Raw genomic sequence first — 18008 nt, forward strand, 5'->3', positions numbered from 1 at the left:
AGGGGTGCGTGACACTCGTACTGAGATGGTGCGGTTTTAGCTGGAGTTGAACCTACAAATCATAGAGCTACAATTGAAGGCCCAACCTTAAACTCTGCCAAAAGTGAAGGAGCAGTAGGTGACCACTGTCACAGAAGCAGTAGTGGCAGTGGATAGTGGAGTAGCAGACTGCACACAATTGTTTGAGCAGTCATTTGAGGTCCTGAGAAACTTGTAGGAGGACCCTGATGTACAGTGGCCAGAGATGGAAGCATTCAAGCTACACAATCTCTATGATGAGGTTAAGGGCACAACGCAAACTGTCGCGCTGACACAAAGACTAGTCAAGATGCAGGAGGCCAAGCAGTTGAAGGAACAGGTGGATGCAGCGCTACACAAGGAAGCAGTCTTGAAGCCAAGATTGAAGCCCGAGCTGGATGAGGCTTACGCCGTGACAGGATCTATCGAAGGAAAGCTTGTGACTCTGCAAGCAACGCAGCAAAAGCTTCAGGCCGACAATGCAAGAGCAATGAGCTAGTAGATATGGGAAGACGCGAAGCGGGTGGTTGCACAATGCATGACTGAGGTTGCGGTCATACGAGTCGAGCTGGAAGGGCTTCACACAAACATCTCCATGCCTACAGTGTGACTCAAGGAAGAGTCATGATTTTTGTGTTGGAGGCCTATTGGGAACGAGATCCCCCAAAGGATAGTTTTTTGGCTAAAATCCCATGTTTTGGTCAAATTTTGTAATAAACTTGTAAAGACTCCACATTTTGTGGTCACAAAGCGTGAAGGTGTCATAAGTCATAAAGGGTTGTCCGCCCTTAGTTCTGTAAAGTAATGTCGGTTGTAAAAGACCTACCCATGGTCCGCAAACCATGGTATTGTATAAAAAGAGCTAAGCTCTAAGTAGTTAAAAAGACACATCATGTAAGACATATCATGTAAGAGAGTGATAGCTCTGGAATCAGAAGTCTAAGTTTCAGGTCGTAGCATAGGTAAAGGTTCTTCAGCTGAGTTCGCAGAGGCCTAGGGTAGAAGTCTGCAGCTGAGTGCACAGACCCCTACAACTGTGTGCACAGGGGGGATAGATTTTGTAATCACTTGGAAGATATCAATAAAGAGAAGTATTTTGCAAATTTTGTGTCTTTATTCCTGTTAATTCATCTTGACATGTTATGTATGAATTTCCCTTATAATTATTATGTGATGCGTGAATATGTGTAATTATGTTGGTTAAGTGAATGCAAATAAGGATAGTTGTTTACGCGGTGCTAACTGTGGATGTCTAATAAGATAAGTAAGATTCTTAAGATAACTTGAAAATCTGAGAAATACGCTACCTTAGCAGCACAAAAGTATCTGAATTGAGGATTAGGGCTGCGAGAAGGTTAGTCATACCCTTTTGCAGTGAAATTGAAGGGAGGAATAAGGGGTTAGGTAGACATAGCCCTACAACTAACTAACCTGCGAAGGAAGGAATAGAGGGAATAAGATGATATCATGACCATATCAGGGTGCGGAAACTTGGTTCCAACATCCCCCCATACTGCTTAAGGTGAGACTTCGATCCACGCTCGATGGGATGATGCCGAAAGGGCCAGTAGTGTAGGGATTTGTTTGGCTAATTAACACTAGACCTAGGTCAGGCCCCATCAAGCCAACAATGCACATACTGGAAGGGGGCATTATGATACCCCCTTTGCCTATAGGGCAAGTTGGACCATCATTAATTAACATAAATCCTCCAAGTAGACACTACCCAAGTGCCAACCATGTGACTATGGAAAACTATGTGGCTGGCAAGATCCCTCAACCTGGTCTCAATCAATCCATTTGGGCACCCCCTTCTCAACCTCAATTAAGTCAAGGGGGAAATTTTTATCTGGGGGAAATCAAGCTTATACCCCCCAACCTAACATCCCATATGGATAACCAGCCTATATGACTATTCCACCAATGCAAGGAAACTATTATCCAACAAACCTTACGTATCTTGTTGGGAACAATATGATGGGTGGACCCCAGGGTCCCTCAAGTCATTCGTCATCAGCCTAGTTAGACTCAAGGGCACCAAATACTTTGCCTTTTTTGGCAACACTCGACATCCCTGATCTATACAAATTGACCAATGACCCTATCTACCATAACTTACATTGGCCCCCTATCCTATAAAAATACATGTCGACATCCTGAAGTTTCAAGGAAAGCAAGCGGATGATCTGGGTACACATGTCACCACCTATCATTTATGGTGCATATCAAACCCCATGGGGGATGAAATTATCCATCTTCGTCTCTTGCCCTGCACCCTGACTAGTAATGTTGCCAAGTGGTACATTGAGTTACCTTGTGTGTCAGTTAATACATTTGGCACCTTGGCGATGGAATTTTTAAAGCACTTTCAGTTTTCCATCCACTACGAAACTGGGATGAAACTTCTTACTACCTCGTTCTAATACACCTCCACCTAGATCTCTGATCACATTCATGAATGGAGACGTAGGCAGAGGCTAGTCAAAGCCCCTATTCCAAATTATCTATTAGCTGATTGGTTCTATATATCTCTTCTTCCCCAAATCGCCAAGGACATTACCTTAGGTGGTGCAGTCACTAAAGACCAATCCATTCATCGTGCCCAACACTTAGATTTGATTTATTCGTAGTATGGCACATTATATGACATAATCCCCAATTCCCTTAGAACTTCCAATGCTCTCGCTACTCAGCAACCTGGCGCACATGCTAACAGTATCATCGATGCTACCTCTAGGTCTCTTGTAAAAGAACTTAGTGGGAACATTGCCTAGTTGTTTGTTGATACCACTAATTCTACCCAATCAACTACTCTTCCTACTGCTGCAGTAAACTCTGTGCAGTCTACATGAAAACCTAGTGGAAAGAATAAGAAGAATAAGAAAAATACCTCTCCTTCTGAAGAGTGGCCAACCAAGAAATCAAACCCCAAGCAAGAAACTCTTGCACCACTTCGATAACCTTTTTCAAAGTGTCCATCCATGTGGGTGGGTGGTGCATCTGGACATGGGCTTGGATGGCTTCTTTGAGACCACTTATAAAACATTCCAAGTAGAATTCATCTCCCAGACCTTCTGTGCGGATGGGCAATGTCTCAAAGGCTGCAATGTAGTCTTTTATTGTGCTTGTCTGTCAGAGCTTAGTAAGATGACCCAAAAAATTAGATTCGTGGTCAAAGCCATCACAAATGAATTTTTAGAACACCTGCCAAGTAATTTTCCCAAGATAGCATTTCTGATGCCACTTCCACCATTGCCATCTCTCTTGGTCCAAGCAAAGGCCTCTCACACGTATCTTAGTTTCATCATCTACGATATCATTCAGAGTGAAATATTGGTCCATTTGCACTACCCATACTACCAGATTAGAGCCATCAAATTTGTACACGTCTAGATTGGGTGGTCGAGGGTGGGAATGTTGGTGATTTCCATGGAAGTGAATATGATGGCTAGATTCAACTTCAAGGTCTTCATTAAACTCATGTGCCTCCGATTGCAACCCTGACTTGTCACTTGCCCCTTGTGAATGTGTCCATGAATTGTTGCATCTGGTCCGCTAGGCTCTTGAAAGAAGCCAATTGTTTTTCAAGGCTCTCGATCTTCTCGTTGACCATGGCTTGAGCTCTGGTTTCTACCATACACAGATCCTGTTCACTTGTCTTCACTTTGAAAATTTTTGGGACCACCTAAAAATTGAAGTTGACAACTGAATGGTACCACCTCGATCGACTTGTCGTCCTAACTCTTATGGGCTAAGTCTCTTGTAAGTGTCTTGGGAAAGTTTTTTTTTTATTTTTTTACTCTGAATGGAGTTTTACTCCCTACTTATCAATACTACAGTGGCCAATTTCCAAAAAACTTAATCCTACCCAATGTCCTGCGAGAATCACCCCAAGGTATAGGAGCCACAAGCTTCCCTTCACAAATGGTTAGATCTGCCTGCGAAACCCTCAATTGTTGAATGTGAGTTGGACTGCAGCGGTGACAGAAACACAGCTGCTAGATGTGAATGGTACTGTGGTAGTAGAACCTCAACTAGTGGATCTGATTATTGTGGCGATGACAGAACCCCAACTGCTAGATCCGATCTAGCAAAGAAAATAATGGGCAATCTTCATAGAGATGAGGGAACTATGGTATCAAGGAGTGTCGAGGGCTACAGATCGTAATATACATAAGGGTCCAACAATAGTACTTGGCTCAATCTTTCAGGGCACTAACTAAGGAGGATCAATCGTACCCTTATCCGTAATACCCGACTACCCTATTGTACATGCGAGTAATCTCCCCGAGTGTTGTTCTCGATGTACCATAGCAGCAAGATTGCCAACAATTTATGTAAGACGAGGTTTCAGGTGAGCCTAGGGGGCTTCCGATAATCCCATAGGGTACGTGGAAGAGAGTGTTATGAAACCAGCTCAAGAAAAGATAGAAAAGAAAGATCAACGCCTTAGAATTCAGCCTCTTCGAGGGGGTAGCCTCCTTTACATTACATAAATGAACAATTCTTGGATGATACAAATGAAAAGACCTCCTTTCTATATATAGGAGTCTAAGGGGTTATAACATAATCAGAGCCGACATAACAATAATAATGTAAGGGCACAGTAATAACAATAGTGGGCTTCTATGTGGCACAATAGTAACAATATGGGCACTACATGGGTACATCAATATAATAAGTTGGTTATACTAACAACAATAGGGGGTTACACTAGTAGTATAGGGGCCTAACATGCCCCTCTCCTTTAGAAAGCGTTGTCCTCAATGCTTAGTAGTTCTTGATGCTTCTGTATAAAATTCTTGTCCTCCCATGTGGAATATTCAGCGGGTAAGTTCATCCACTTGATGAAATACTCTGAAATTGATCGATTTCGTAGCCGTCGGGTTCTTGTTTCTGTGACTGCTCCAGGTTCCAATATGATTTTTCCTTCCTCTTCAATTTCTGACAATATTTCTTGAATTGGGATCTTTTGCAAATTTTGAATAAGTGGCCATACTTCTTCATCCTTCTTCCATTCATCCCTTGCTTCGTTTATCCAATTTGGTTGGATAATATAAATAGCAAAAAACAATGCTTCCACATCCTCATCCTTGAAGAGTATTCTCATTCGTTAAGGTCGCCATTTTTTAAGTGCATGTAGTATTTCCAACATTTCCTTCTCATAAATAGCTTGCTTGAGATGTAGCAGTAAAAATACCCAATCACCTACATCAAAAAAAATTTCACTACGATGTTGATCTACCTGTTGTTTCGTTTGATTTTGCACTGAAGTGGCGTTATCCTTTAAAAGTTGGAGAACTTGCTGTTGATGCTCGATGTGCTCTTTCTCTGCTTGAACCTTTTTCTTCTTGATATTTCCTTCTATCTTTTGAGGAGTGGTAATTTCTTCCCGTCCTTTACAAGATATGGTCGGATTCATTTCTTGATGCTCAATGTGATCTTTCACTTCTTGAACATTTTTCTTCTTGATGTGTCCTTCTATCTTCATAGTTTGAGGAGTGGTAATTTCGTCCATTGAATTACAAGATATGGTTGGATTCATTTCTTCTTTCTCGATGTGATCTTTCACTACTTGCACCTTTTTCTTCTTGATATGTCCTTCTATCTTGAGAGTTTGAGGAGTGGTAATTCTTTCCAATGCTTTACAAGATATGGTCTGATTCATTTCTTCTTTCTCTGGGGTGGTGTCCTGGCGTATATCATCTTCTTTTGATGTTTCTTGATCCTTTTCTTCCTCCTCTTCATATTCTATGTAAAATAATTTCTTCTCAACACACCTATGACCTTTAGTGCATTTTCTATCACAATTGTAACAAAGCCCTTTTTCTGTTTTTTCTTCCAATTGTTGTGGTGTAACCCTTGTAGGTTGTGGAAGGCTGGGAGAAATAACACTTCCATCTTTATAGTTGTGAGGGGTATGCTTCCTGGTTTCCATAATTTTTCTTTCCATTATGTCACAAAGCCCTTTTACTCTTTCCAATTGTTGTGGTGTTGCTCTAAAGAAGGTGTTGCTCTTTGTATCCTCATAATGTGCTATCATTTCCTCCGTGAAAATTGACCACGTAACAAGTTTTTTACGAGAACAAAGCCCTTCATACCATAAAAATTGATCTGGTTCTAAATATGAAGATGCAATACATACCTTTTTTAACAGTTGTACACCATGTAGATCAAAATATTGCTCCATTTGAAGTATCCAATTTACCGGATCCTTGCCATCAAACTTCCTCATCTTTCTTTTTCTTGATTTTAGGAGCTCGACCTTGAAAAGACTGTAACTCTGTACTTTTCAATCACCTAGTTCTGAATTTGTGATCTATAGTAGCCCTCTGTGTCCTCTTTCCAATTCCACAAGTCTGATCCAAATTGGATTCTCCAAGAAAGAGTTATGCACAATCTCCCACAGTGACTTGATTATAGACTAGTTCAGTAGAGCGAACTTGTATGATGTGTCACGTGTCACTGTTTCAACCTTTAACTCTAAAACATATATAAAAGAAAACTATAGTCTGTCCTCTTTCTGTAACTTCTTACGAAATTTCAATCCGATGCTTAGAAAGAAAGTTATGACGATTTTCCCCAGGTCACCTGTTTTGAGTGTAATTGAGGAGTCTGCAAAAAGACCAACTTCCTCAGCTCATATCTCCGAACATAGCGCGCGAAAAACTCTGCAATTTGGACCCAAGGTTAAGCGCGTTTTCTTCTCAAATGGGTTTTTTTTGTGACTTCTGAAACGTCCCAGAAAAAAAGTTATAGCGAAAATTCCACTATGACCTGTTTGGAGCAGCGAAACCCTAGAATCCAAAGCTCTGATACCAAATGTTATGAAACCAGCTCAAGAAAAGATAGAAAAGAAAGATCAACGCCTTAGAATTCAGCCTCTTCGAGGGGGTAGCCTCCTTTACATTACATAAATGAACAATTCTTGGATGATACAAATGAAAAGACCTCCTTTCTATATATAGGAGTCTAAGGGGTTATAACATAATCAGAGCCGACATAACAATAATAATGTAAGGGCACAGTAATAACAATAGTGGGCTTCTATGTGGCACAATAGTAACAATATGGGCACTACATGGGTACATCAATATAATAAGTTGGTTATACTAACAACAATAGGGGGTTACACTAGTAGTATAGGGGCCTAACATGCCCCTCTCCTTCAGAAAGCGTTGTCCTCAACGCTTAGTAGTTCTTGATGCTTCTGTATAAAATTCTTGTCCTCCCATGTGGAATATTCAGCGGGTAAGTTCTTCCACTTGATGAAATACTCTGAAATTGATCGATTTCGTAGCCGTCGGGTTCTTGTTTCTTTGACTGCTCCAGGTTCCAATATGATTTTTCCTTCCTCTTCAATTTCTGACAATATTTCTTGAATTGGGATCTTTTGCAACTTTTGAATAAGTGGCCATACTTCTTCGTCCTTCTTCCATTCATCCCTTGCTTCGTTTATCCAATTTGGTTGGATAATATAAATAGCAAAAAACAATGCTTCCACATCCTCATCCTTGAAGAGTATTCTCATTCGTTAAGGTCGCCATTTTTTAAGTGCATGTAGTATTTCCAACATTTCCTTCTCATAAATAGCTTGCTTGAGATGTAGCAGTAAAAATACCCAATCACCTACATCAAAAAAAATTTCACTACGATGTTGATCTACCTGTTGTTTCGTTTGATTTTGCACTGAAGTGGCGTTATCCTTTAAAAGTTGGAGAACTTGCTGTTGATGCTCGATGTGCTCTTTCTCTGCTTGAACCTTTTTCTTCTTGATATTTCCTTCTATCTTTTGAGGAGTGGTAATTTCTTCCCGTCCTTTACAAGATATGGTCGGATTCATTTCTTGATGCTCAATGTGATCTTTCACTTCTTGAACATTTTTCTTCTTGATGTGTCCTTCTATCTTCATAGTTTGAGGAGTGGTAATTTCGTCCATTGAATTACAAGATATGGTTGGATTCATTTCTTCTTTCTCGATGTGATCTTTCACTACTTTCACCTTTTTCTTCTTGATATGTCCTTCTATCTTGAGAGTTTGAGGAGTGGTAATTCTTTCCAATGCTTTACAAGATATGGTCTGATTCATTTCTTCTTTCTCTGGGGTGGTGTCCTGGCGTATATCATCTTCTTTTGATGTTTATTGATCCTTTTCTTCCTCCTCTTCATATTCTATGTAAAATAATTTCTTCTCAACACACCTATGACCTTTAGTGCATTTTCTATCACAATTGTAACAAAGCCCTTTTTCTGTTTTTTCTTCCAATTGTTGTGGTGTAACCCTTGTAGGTTGTGGAAGGCTGGGAGAAATAATAATTCCATCTTTATAGTTGTGAGGGGTATGCTTCCTGGTTTCCATAATTTTTCTTTCCATTATTTCACAAAGCCCTTTTACTCTTTCCAATTGTTGTGGTGTTGCTCTAAAGAAGGTGTTGCTCTTTGTATCCTCATAATGTGCTATCATTTCCTCCGTGAAAATTGACCACGTAACAAGTTTTTTACGAGAACAAAGCCCTTCATACCATAAAAATTGATCTGGTTCTAAATATGAAGATGCAATACATACCTTTTTTAACAGTTGTACACCATGTAGATCAAAATATTGTCCATTTGAAGTATCCAATTTACCGGATCCTTGCCATCAAACTTCCTCATCTTTCTTTTTCTTGATTTTAGGAGCTCAACCTTGAAAAGACTATAACTCTGTACTTTTCAATCACCTAGTTCTGAATTTGTGATCTATAGTAGCCCTCTGTGTCCTCTTTCCAATTCCACAAGTCTGATCCAAATTGGATTCTCCAAGAAAGAGTTATGCACAATCTCCCACAGTGACTTGATTATAGACTAGTTCAGTAGAGCGAACTTGTACGATCTGTCACGTGTCATTGTTTCATCCTTTGACTCTGAAAAATATATAAAAGAAAACTATAGTCCGTCCTCTTTCTGTAACTTCTTACGAAATTTCAATCCGATTCTTAGAAAGAACGTTATGACGATTTTCCCCAGGTCACCTGTTTTGAGTGTAATTCAGGAGTCTGCAACAAGACCAACTTCCTCAGATCATATCTCCAAAAATATCACGTGAAAAACTCTGAAATTTGGACCCAAGGTTCAGAGCGATTTCTTCTCAAATGGGTTTTTTTTGCGACTTCTGAAACGTCACCGAAACAAAGTTATAGCGAAAATTTCACTATGACCTGTTTGGAGCAGCGAAACCCTAGAATCCAAAGCTCTGATACCAAATGTTATGAAACCAGCTCAAGAAAAGATAGAAAAGAAAGATCAACGCCTTAGAATTCAGCCTCTTCAAGGGGGTAGCCTCCTTTACATTACATAAATGAACAATTCTTGGATGATACAAATGAAAATACCTCCTTTCTATATATAGGAGTCTAAGGGGTTATAACATAATCAGAGCCGACATAACAATAATAATGTAAGGGCACAGTAATAACAATAGTGGGCTTCTATGTGGCACAATAGTAACAATATGGGCACTACATGGGTACATCAATATAATAAGTTGATTATACTAACAACAATAGGGGGTTACACTAGTAGTATAGGGGCCTAACAGAGAGTCCATGTGCAGTTCTATCTAATGCACTACTACTCGAAGGGGTACCCACAGGGGTTACAAGGGAGTCTAACTAGTGTGACCACCTCTTGTATTTCTTGCATGCATGCCTCCCCAAATCCACAGGTTTATGCACCCAATGATAGATCCCATGGTTTAAAGATGCTAGAACATGTCTCTAGCCTAAAAAACATTTCTTCTAAAAATGGAGATACCACCGGCCCTGGAAAGTGTAGGAATTTACATGGTAAGTTCCTCAGACAGAACACCAAAGGACACCGCTCACAAACAGATCACAGATCAATACACCAGTACTTTTGATGTGGTTAAAACCCTCAAAGAGGGAAACAATCCACAACCTGAGCCAACGCGGCCACTTCAAGCAATTTATTAATAAAAGAATGAAAATTTACATAAGCTTCTCTCATGAACGGTTTTTTAACCTACAAATGACCCTCCATGCTCTTTAAATAGAGATCATGGACCAATCGGGTGTTAAGCCACGGATCGAGTGTCGATAATACCAAGGAGAGAATGAACCGTCGGATCACTACATATCGTGACCGTCGGATTGTAAGTTACAAAATGTACATAGTAAAGAAACACACTTTACCTAACTCTATACTAGACCAAGTTATACTTAACTATTTCCTATGTGTCGGAATATCCTAACATCCCCCCTTAATAACAACTTGGGATAGGAATGAAGGATTTACAAATATGACACAATAGGAGAAGGAAGGAGGCACTAGAGCCTATCCCCCCTTAGTGACAACTTCCTGAACTCCAACCATAAACTGAAGTTTAGTGAACTTCGCCTCTGTGAGAGCCTTTGTAAAGATGTCTGCAACTTGATCATCTGTTGAACAATATTGCATTTCAAGAACATGGTCATGGATGAGCTTTCTGATGAAGTGCATGTGCAGTTCAATGTGTTTGCTGCGCTGATGTTGGACTGGATCTTTGCATAGTTGAATGGCACTTTAATTATCACACCAACGAGTAGTTGGATGCTGCTGCTGAAAGCCAAACTCTGACAGGATCTGACGAAGCCACAAGGCTTCCTTACTAACTTCTACGGCACCATGATACTCTGCTTTTGCTAAAGAAATAGAAATGGCACCTTGTTTCTTGCAAGCCCATGTAATAGGTCTTGAACCAAGAGTGAACACATAACCTGCAGTAGACTTCCGATCATCAGGGTCACCAGCCCAATCAGAATCAGTGAAACCAACCAATAGAGGAGATGCTTCCGCACTGTAATGAATCCCAAACTAAACTGTACCTCAAACATAACGTAGTATTCTTTTAGCTGCTTTCCAATGACTTTCACATGGGCTTTGCATAAACCGAGCAACAAGGCCAACGACAAAGGAAAGGTCAGGACGAGTATGGGTTAGATACAAAATGTTTCCTACAAGTTGATGGTATAAGGTAGCATCAACTTCAGGAGAAGTACAAGTGACTGAAAGTTTGACTCCAGACTGAAAGGGAGAAGGGGCTGGCTTACAGTCTTCCATGTGAAAATGGTGTAGAATATCACAGACATACTTGGACTGGGAAAGGGAAATACCTTCCTTGGATTGCAAAACTTGAAGACCAAGAAAATAATGTAAGTGTCTTAAGTCTGTCATTTCAAAATTCCTTTTAAGGCTAGACTTCACATGGTTTATAAGGTTGGGATCACTACCAGTCAGGATAAGATCATCAACATAAAGAACAAGAATGATAAGAGACTTGCCCACTTTCTTGGTGTAGACAGTATTGTTAGAATGACACCTAGAAAAGCCATTTTCTAAAAGAAAGTTATCCATTTTGGCATACCAAGCTCGAGGAGCTTACTTGAGACCATAAAGGGATTCCTTAAGCCGACATACAAGGCTAGATTCTCTTTGTATAAAGCCAATAGGTTGTTCCATATAGATTTCTTTATGCAAGTCCCCATGTAAGAAGGCAGATTTAACATCCATCTGATGGACTTCCCATTTGAAAGAGGCAGCAAGGGAAAGAACAAGGCGGATAGAGTTCATTTTGGCAACATGGGAGAAGGTTTCAGTGTAGTCAATTCCTTCAACTTGTGAAAAATCCTTAGAAACAAGATGAGCTTTATGTTTATCAACTTTACCATCTGGTCCATACTTGGTTCTGTAAACCCATTTGCATCTAACAAGTTTTCGTCCCTTTGGTAGAGGAACAAGATCCCATGTATCATTTGCCAATAATGAATGATATTCTTCATTCATAGCTGCTTCCCAATCTAGATGGCCTGAAGCTTCTGCAAAGGTGTCAGGATCATAATTCACTAAAGCTTGAGCCAGTAAAGAAGAGGCTCTCTCGAACTGAGAACGTGTACGTCGTTGATCTGTAGGATCATCGGCAAGATCACCTGCTGCATCCCGAGTAGCACGGACCCATTTTGGAAGCTGAGGAGCTGAAGGAGGATCGTGAGAAGGTGGGGGAGTATTTTCATCCTCGCTTTCATCATCTGAAGAAGAAATATTTTCAAAAGTAGAAGGGATAGGGAGAGGTGGCACATCCACCGAACTAGGCTCGTAGGCCGATATATTTTCCGCAAACTTTACATCTCTTCTAATGATAACATTTTTGGACTTAAGTGGAATAAGTCTATATCCTTTGACATCTTCAGAATATGCAACAAAAATACATTTTTCACTCTTAGGTTCTAAAGCTTTATGTTTCTCATCAGGAATATGGGCCCATGCTTCACTTCCAAAAACACGAAAGTGACTTACATCTGGTTTGATTGAGCTCCATGCTTCTTCTGGAGTGATATTCTTTAAAACCTTAGTAGGAGTGCGATTTATTATGTAATTTGCACAGTTAATTGCTTCTTCCCAATAATTAAGACTAAGTCCTTTAGATTGAATCATACAATTAGCCATTTACTTTAAGGTGCGATTCTTCCTTTCAGCTACACCATTTTGTTGTGGAGTATATGGAACAGTATGTTGCATTTGAATTCCATGCTCAATGCAAAAGTTGATGAAGTTGTTTTTAACATATTCTCCGCCATTATCAGATCTTAGCTTAAGAATTTGATGTCCAGATTGTTTTTCAACAAAGGCCTTAAAGGCCAAGAACATGTTAAATACTTCATTCTTGAGTTTTAAGAAGTATACCCAAGTGCGTCTGGAGAAATCATCAATTAAAGTTAAGAAATACTTGTAGCGAGAGAAGGAAACAACTGGAAGTGGACCACGTAAATCACTATGCACAAGATGTAAAGGGGCTGAGGCATGCCAAGAGGCATGTTTTTCAAAACTGTCCAGATGATGTTTTCCGAGTACACATCTGGAAAAAACACCATCTTTGCAAGATACCATTAGAAGACCTGTCACCATAATTTCTTTACATAGATTCTGAAGAGAGCGATAGTTTAAGTGACCAAATCGCTCATGCCAAGTTTTCTCACTTCATCATTATGAGCAACAAATACTGAGATAATATTTGATGACCCAAAGTTGTGAAACTTATACAACCTTGTAGAATCATCAACAATGCCACTAGCTAAAATCTTTCTAGGATCTCTTAGGTCCTTAATTACAACATCGTGAGGTGAAAATTCAACGATTTTACCTTCACCTGAATGAGTTATTTGATATACAGATATAAGGTTGTAGGATAAGGTTGCAACACATAATACATCATTAAACTGACCATTTTCTATATGAACAGTTCCAGTCCCTACAACACTAAGAAGAGATCTATCATCACCAACATATATATTTTTGGTGTTACAATCATTTAAAGAAGAAAACATGGATTTGTTTTTGGCCATGTGATAAGAAGCTCCAGAATCAATGAGCCACTCATGAGAATGAGAAGAAGAAGATACATTTAGTGCATAGCCAAACCGAGATGCTTGACAACCACATGCAGAAAGTGCCATTCCTGAAGATGAAGTTGAAGCTGAAGAGTGCTCCAAATGGATGTGATGCTTCTTCATTGCTGCTTCCAAGGCTTCCATCTTCTTAAAGCATTTGGATTCTAAGTGGCCATCTCGATTACAAAAGTTGCAATGTGTATCAGTCTTCTTCCCTTTGTTTTTATTTGTCTTATCATTTTGTGGAAATGATTTTTCATTTTCAGGCTAAGATTGCTTATGACCCTTGTTTTGTTTAGGACCATTCCTTTTAGGATACAACTTCTTAGGATTCTTTGGATTTGGTTGCTGCTGGGCAGCTAACACTTTCTTAGAAGAGTTTCCAAGATTAAGAAGACCAAGGTGTAAGAGTTTTTCTTGTTCTCTTATTAAAGAATCACAAAAAGAATCAAAGGAAGGGGACTTGTAGTCTTGTCCCTGAGAAATGAAGGCTTCTCTTGTAGAATGGAAGGTGGAAACAAACACAGAGTAGGCTGGTCCAAACTTAGTAAGAATGGAATAGATAAGGTTACTATCTTCTTTCTTAACCTTAACACCTTCCAAGAGAAGTCTAAGGGTCTTGAACTTGGACAAAAGATCTTCAATGCAAGAAAAATTATTGGGGTCCAATGTAAGCAACTCATTTTCAAGTTGATGGGCTCTAAGTTCATTTTTTATTCCAAAAACTATAGTAATCTGTTTCAATGCTTCATCAGGAGTATCAAGTTCTGCAATATGGAATCTAAGATCTGGAGAAATAGACATCCCTATCAACCCACGTGCTTGATCTTGCCTATTTTCCCATTTAGCTACCTTATCTTCATCTTTCGGTTTGGTTTCTTGGCCTGTGGCTATTCTGTAGAGACCTTTACTTCTGAGTAAATCGACAATGTAGGACCAACATTGGAAGTAGTTGGTGCTGTCAAGAATAAATTGGCATGGAATTTCCATTTTAACAGAAACTAAAGCTATAGATGCTGAAACTAAGTGCTCCAACGGAAAGATCTCAAAAAATTAGGCTGTTTCAAAAAAAACGGTTATGAAAACGGCTTCCGGATGAAGAAGTTATGGCTTTTTGAAGAAAATTTGATGAAGTCGCCGATGAAGTGTGGGAATGTGAGGAAATGAAAAATCCGCCCCCACAAAAGGGAGACTTGAACTCAAGACCTCTATTCTCATAAATTAGCTTTGGACCAATTGAGCTATACAAAAAGTTTGAGAGAGAGAGAGAGAGAAACTAAGTGCTCCAATGGAAAGATCTCGAAAAATTAGGCTATTTCAAAAAAAAAACGGTTCTGAAAACAACTTCTGGATGAAGAAGTTATGGCTTTTTGAAGAAAATTTGATGAAGTTGCCAACGAAGTGCGGGAATGTGCGGAAATGAAAAATCCACCCCCACAAAAAGGAGACTTGAACTCAAGACCTCTACTCTCATAAATTCGCTTTGGACCAATTGAGCTATACAAAATGTTTGAGAGAGAGAGAGAAAGAGAGAGAGAGAGAGGGAGAGACATCTACTCTCATAAATTAGCTTTGGACCAATTGAGCTATTCAAAAAGTTTGAGAGAGAGAGAGAGAGAGAGGGGTTGAAGCTTTCGGTTGCATGCTTGCTTTGAGAAAGCTCTTTTTCCCTACAAAACAAAAAACACAAAACCCAACACGGACATACAAAAAAAACGAACCTTACGGCTTGAAGTTAGCTTTAGCTGGAAACTAAATATTTTCCTCAATGTTTCTGATTTTCTGAGATCACACTAAGGCACAGCGGAAAATAGCATACGCATAAGAAAAATCCTTCCTTTCTATTTCTGATTTGCCCAGATCGTATAGGTCACGGGGCAAAGAGCATACGCAGAAATGAAGGGTATAGATCCGGTAATAAAAAAGCTAAATAAACCGAAACCGAAATAAACAGAGAGAAAATAACTGTAAACTGCAAATAAACACTGTATACCTCCAGATCTTAAAAATGACGCAGCTAGGGCTACCTGAAACCTTTTCGCGTGAAACGAAAGGGGTTCCTCACTGGAACAGATGCTCCCAACACAACAGAGCAGTCCTCTCGGCTCGAAAGCAGTCATAAATAGTAGATCTAGGAAACGGTAGTCGGATGCAGTTCTACTGGCTTCAGATTTGGATCACCAATGGACGCGGCCCTCAAATAGCTCTTATACCATGTAGGAATTTAAAAGGTAAGTTCCTCAGACAGAACACTAAAGGACATCGCTCACAAACAGATCACAGATCAATACACCAGTACTTTTGACGTGGTTAAAACCCTCAAAGAGGGAAAGAGTCCACGGCCTGAGCCAACGCGGCCACTTCAGGCAATTTATTAATAAAAGAATGAAAATTTACATAAGCTTCTCTCATGAACGGTTTTTTAACCTACAAATGACCCTCCATGACCTTTAAATAGAGACCATGGACCAATCGGGTGTTAAGCCACGGATCAAGTGTCGATAATACCGAGGAGAGAATGAACCGTCGGATCACTACATATCGTGACCGTCGGATTGTAAGTTACAAAATGTACATAGTAAATAAACACACTTTACCTAACTCTATACTAGACCAAGTTATACTTAAATATTTCCTATGTGTCGCAATATCCTAACAGAAAGTGCTCTGATACCACTTGTTATTCTCTTGACCTACAAGAAGATGCCATAATACCAAATATACGAAGAAATACAACCCAGAACACAGAACAAAATGAGAAAAAACAACAAGTATTTTATTATTTAGAGATGAAAGCAATGTTCACTTGCCTCTTCGAGGGGGCAACCTCCAACAGAGCAGAGCTCGATTACAAAATAAGACATGACGCTCCTCAATGGGGAGTCTTTATCCTTTATATAGGATTCATACATGCAATACCATGGGTCAATACCATGGTTCTCTCAATACCATCTATCTAATACCATGGCATGTTTGCAACTAACTATGGTCCCTTTCTTTAAATGGGGGTCAACCACTTACAATTATTAATACGGGATTTATTGACTCTTTAACTAAGTATAACTCTGACTGGACCCTATTACATAGATAAAGGGGTTAGGGTTGGACCCTAACAACAATTCTGTGTTTTCTTTACAAACACTCACTCTTACTGTTGCTCCTATGAAAAGTCACTACACACAACACTCTGAATAAATAACAATTAAAGATAGAAAATCCAACATTTACGGAGAGTAATAAGAACAAATTATGAAATTCCAAAACCATCTTATTCATTTACTATGAAATTTTCTCCCACTTCAAGATCATTGATATATATGTGCCCTAAGAAACAATAAATTTTGATATGCAATAATAGACATTGTTTATCGTACTGATAGGTTCATCTACATGACAAAAAAAATTCTTTTTGTGTTCGCTTAGTAAAAACCAAACAACACAACTGTTTGAATTAATTTTTTTAATATTGGAAATGGCTTCACCACCATCAAAAACCCATCACCAAACTTGTCGATACTGCAAAATATCATTCAAACCATTTGTTTTTTTATTTTTATTTTTATTTTTAATTTTGTTATATATAGATCCTTTTTCGCTGCTTTTTTTCTTAATAAAAATACGACAACACAATCATTTACACCCAATTGACACCAAATGTCATGAAAATTGACAATTGTGACTGCGAATTACAAAAAAGAATCACCATATTTTATCAAAAAGGTGCCCAAACTTTGTTTTTCTGGTCAATTTCGAATACTCGTAAAGCTATCAATAATGTCATAGTCTAACAAGACCACAAATTCGCCAAAAAAACAATGGAAAATTCTACGACAATTTAATAAAATCAGGAAAAAAAATTAATTACGCTAACAGTTGTCAAGGTTCAAAATAAAAAATGTTGATCCGAACCCTCCAAGAATTGGATTGCTTCAATTTGTTTTCACCCTTTGTAGAGAACACCATCAATAATAGCTACAAATAGTAAAGTGCATAAGAATATTAACAAATATATGTTATGCCAACATGTATGCAGCTACTCTCTATGATGAATCGACTTGACAACTCACCCTACTATTTTGCAAAACTGAACCAAATTTGATTTATGAATAACTAGACAGATATTTATCACAAAATTTGACATAAGTTTACGATGTCGTGTAAACCTTATTTCGCACATATGCATTTAATTTTAAACTTTTTGATTTTTGCAAATGTGAAAATATTTAACTACTGAAAATTTAAAACTCATAAATCTATCAATAATAAGGACAAAACACTAAAGTTACCTTATATGACGAATCATATTTCCAACTACTACCCATTACATTGTAAAACCAAACCAAATTTGATATACGAATAACTTGGCACACTCATTTCTCGTAGTATTGTAGAGAAAAGCTTGCATGATATTATAGAACAAACCAAAGCTTGGAGAATAATGTAGAGTATTATAGAGAAAATCATGACAAACCAAAATCTTGTAGCATTACCAAATGCGAACAACAAACTGGAAAATGGAAATCAGTTTAGAAACTTTCAATATTGTACAACTTTTGTATCTTTGCACTA

The sequence above is a fragment of the Pinus tabuliformis genome, chromosome 1_2 (genome assembly GCF_031772625.1).
Source record: "Pinus tabuliformis cultivar Carrire ecotype Pingquan chromosome 1_2, CPIR1, whole genome shotgun sequence".
Classification (NCBI taxonomy): Eukaryota; Viridiplantae; Streptophyta; class Pinopsida; order Pinales; family Pinaceae; genus Pinus; species Pinus tabuliformis.